Source organism: Mastomys coucha, unplaced genomic scaffold (assembly GCF_008632895.1).
Source record: "Mastomys coucha isolate ucsf_1 unplaced genomic scaffold, UCSF_Mcou_1 pScaffold5, whole genome shotgun sequence".
Classification (NCBI taxonomy): domain Eukaryota; kingdom Metazoa; phylum Chordata; class Mammalia; order Rodentia; family Muridae; genus Mastomys; species Mastomys coucha.
In genome coordinates, this window is record NW_022196911.1 from 103,719,723 (window position 1) to 103,724,056 (window position 4,334).

Genomic DNA, 4,334 nt, shown 5'->3' on the forward strand with positions numbered 1-4,334 from the left:
TGTGTAGTCTGTTTGTCAAAGCCGAATCCTGTGCCCACCTGGCCAGAATCCCTTGTCCCGCGGAACAGAGACCCCGCGAGAAATCCCAGTCTGTGGCAGAGTTGGAAAACAGAAAGCTGGTGATCATGTAATAGGATAAGGGGACCGTGTTCCAGCCTCAGCAAGCAGCAGAACTTGTCAGCTTTAGCCACATGGCTCTGGCTTTAGAGTCCAGAATAGAAGGGACTGCTGGGACAATTAATGCTGGTTAGCTCAAGCTAAGAAATTAGTGGTGATTAAGAAGAGACCAGCATCACTAGGGTGAAATCTTCTGGGAAGTGTTTTCTGAGAATACAGAGAAGCTGTGTTCCAGAGATAGCCAAGGTTGTACCTCGTGCTGCAGCAGGACTTGGTAATGTGTAAGAGTCACCCAGGTGGCACTGGTTTTGAAGGCATGAAGGGATCGTGAAGAGCAGCTGAGGCTCGGCACTATGAGAGGCCAGGGAAGGCCATTGCTGAAGGTGCAACCTCAGTTACAGTTGATGGCTCAGGACTGAAGGAGTCATGTAAAGGAGTTGAGGCTTGGCACCATGAAGAGAGCCTATGAGAGGCTATTGGTGAAGCCACCTGGTTGCTGCGGAAGACCCCAGTGTATTGGAAATGCCAGTACCATGGGATGATCACCAAGAACAGCAGCAGCAGTGGAGTGGATCAACCTGAGCTTAGCATGCTACAGAGGGCAGAGCTGGAGAAGTGACGCCAGCCCTTTGGAACAGCCCAGAAGATCATGTGTGGATCCCAGACATTGAAACAAAAGGCTGTAACATTGAAGTTGCCTTGGAGACCCCAAGATAATCCAAGATGCCAGAGCCGTGGGCTATCTGCTGAGGAAAGCTGCTAACAGAGAGTGGAACCAGCCCAGTAGAAAGAAGTTGTTGCAGTCAACAAAGATGAAAAAGAGTTGGAGATCTGAAGACCACATTGACATCAGACATGGAGATGCAGAGTTTGGAGTTTTCCCAGCTGGTTTCCAGTCTTGCTTTGGGGATTACAGTTAAGTGACTGGATGAATCTCAGAAGAGACTTTGAACTTTGGACTTTTATTTTTATTTTTTTATTTTTTTAAAGATTTATCTTATGTGTATGAGTACACTGTAGCTGTACAGATGGCTGTGAGGTATCATGTATGTGGCTGCTGGGAATTGAACTCAGGACGTCTGCCGGCCCCCTGCTAGCTCCAGTGTAATTCACTGTAGCTGTCTTCAGATGCACCAGAAGAGGGCGTCAGATCTCTTCACGGGTGGTTGTGAGCCACCATGTGGTTGCTGGGATCCGAACTCAGGACCTTTGGAAGAGCAGTCAGTGCTCTTACCCGCTGAGCCATGTCGCCAGCCCTGAACTTTGGACTTTTAACATTGTTGAGATTGCTATAGACTATGGGGACTTCTGAAGTTGGACTGAATGTATTTTGCATTATGTTATGTTTAGGTATGGTCGCAATAGATTCATATGTTTGAACAAGCCTATGTGGGGCAAGGGAATGGATTGTGATGGCTTGTTGTATGCTCAGCCCCAGGAGTAGCAGTATTAGAAGGTGTGGCTCTGTTTGAGTGTGGCCTTTTTGGAGTAGGTGTGTCACTGTGGGTGTGGGCTTTAAGACCCTCATCCTAGCTGCCTGGAAGCCAGTATTCTGTTAGCAGCCTTCAGATGAAGATGTAGAACTCTCGGCTCCTTCTCCAGCACCATGCCTGCCTGGATACTGTCTTGCTCCTGCCTTGATGATAATGGACTGAACTTCGGAACCTGTAAGCCAGCCCCAATTAAATGCTGTCCTTACAAGGAAAAAAAAAAGAAAGAAAGAAAGAAAAAGAAAAACAACAACAACAACAACAACAACAAAAAACCAAACCAAACAAACAAAATATTATTTTTGGGAAAAAAAAGTGAAGTGAAATTAGGTCAGGAAGGAGAAAGGGTTCGGTGGAAGGGGGAGGAGATAAAAGACACAACTGGGACATTGGATGTGTGCTCTAACCACCAAGCCTTTGTTTGCAAAGGACCCCAGCTCACTTTCCAGCACACACATCAGGCAGTTCATAACAGGAAAAGAAAAGTCAGGCATGGCAGCACGTACCTTTAATCATAGCACTTGGGAGATAGGCAGGTGGGTCTCTGTGAGTTCAAAACCAGCCTGGTCTACATACTGAGTTCCAGGACAGTAAGGACTACATACTACATAGAGAGACCCTGCATCAAAAAAACAAAAACAAACAAGCAAACAAAAAAACAAAAAAGAAAAGCAAACGAAGAAAAAAGAGACTTACTGGATATAGCTGCACTGGGACCAGGGACAAAGAGACCTAATGATCCTCGAGTTCATCTTTGGACTTCAGAAGTGCGGGACAGAAGTCAAAAGCAAGGGATATGCATAAAGTAAGGTGACCCTCCTCTCCATCATTGTCTCAGGTCCAGGAAGACTGCAAGGTCAGCTGGCAAGGTGTCAGCTTTTCCCAGGACACTGAGTTACTCTCTGAGAGGCCCCCCAAGGCTTGAACCATTTCTTCTCCCAGCAGGAGACTCCTGGAGGGGGAATTCTAATTCTTTCAATAGTCTGATTACCAAAGGAGAAAAATACCACCCCTTTAGAATGTATCCATTTCTGCTACGCCGGCCCCTGTTAAAGTTTCGTAGGACCTTGAGTGTGCTCCACCCACACACTCTAGTTTTTGGGTATTTGTTCTGAATGTTCTTTCCATCCCTCACAAGTCAACTAGATAATTCTTCTAGAGCCTGCCTCTGGCCACAGGATGGAAACTCTTTTGCAGCGACTCTCCTGAGTTGCTTTGCCCTTACATTGTTTTTGGTTGTTTGTTTGTTGTTTGTTGTTTTTGTTTGTTTTGAGACAGGGTTTCCCTGTGTAGCCCTAGCTATCCTGGAACTCACTTTGTAGACCAGGCGGGCCTCGAACTCAGAAATCCACCTGCCTCTGCCTCCCAAATCCTGGGATTAAAGGCGTGTGCCACCACCGCCCGGCTGCCATTACAATGTTAAGCAGTTGTTCTTACTAACCATTCCATCCAATGGACACTCAGTGTATGAATCAATGGTTCTCAACCTGTGGGTTGCGACCCCTACACCCATCAGAAAACACAGGTGTCCCATTACAATTCATAACAGTGGCAAAATTACAGTTATGAAGTAGCAATGAAAAAAAATTGATGACTGGAGGTCACCACAACATGAGGAACTATATTAAAGGGTCACAGCGGTAGGAAGGTTGAGAGCTACTGGTGTAAAATCCTAAGATGGTGCCTCAATTTCTAGAAGTTAGCAAACTTCCCTTCCTGGAGCTTTCCCAGCCTTGGGTGAATCATGCAGGCTGAGGAAACAATAAAGTTGTCACTAGCTTGGGCTAGCTGGACTTTCATTCCACACTAACTGAAAGGGAGCGAGTTCCCAACTTGGGGAATACCTCAGTGCTAGCACACTGTTCTAGCTGGGGGAGAAACTTCTGTAGCAATTTGGATTTTTCAGAGAACGCTGCAGGTCAAGGTAAGGCCTGCAGGAAGGAAGATCTTCCTGCCTTAGTTTACAGCAAGCAGAGTCAAAGCCATGTTGATAACAAGAATATGTGCCTCTCTGTTGTCCAGACAGGATAGAGTTTGCAAAGAAAACGAACCAAGGCAAAGTACGTTTGATTCTAACTATACTAGGGCAAATATGCCCAACCCCCAGGAATACCCCTGTACCTTAAACCATCTCCCCATCTTGGAAACACCTTTGACCTCAGAGTCTTAGGAAATCTCCAGGACACAGAGGGGATGGAAATAGAGGCTTGCTGATGTCTGTGGGGGAAGGGTGGTCACTGGGGAAGTAGCTGGTAAGGGGTGGGGGTTAAGGGTGTTGGTGGGGGTTCTTTTTGTTTGTTTGTTTGTTTGTTTGAGACAGGATTTCTCTGTGTAGCCCTGGCTGTCCTGGAACTCACTCTGTAGACCAGGCTAGCCTCGAACTCAGAAATCAGCCTGCCTCTGCCTCCCAAGTGCTGGGATTAAAGGCATGAGCCACCACTGCCCGGCAGGTGGGGGTTCTATAGGAGATTCACCAGGAGATTTCTCTTCCTGGGACATCAAAGAAGCCTCTAGACACTTTCTGAATTACCAAGGAGAAGCAAATGCAACCATAGTCCAAATTCCATCTATTCACTGATCATCAGTATGTGAGGCGCATGCGCCATTGTGCCAGTGTGAAAGTCAGAGACACCTTTGGGAGTCTTTCCTTGCCCCACAGTGCCACGCACACTCATCTACTCCAGTCACATCCAAAATATCGGGGATAAAATCCTGATAAAGGATAAG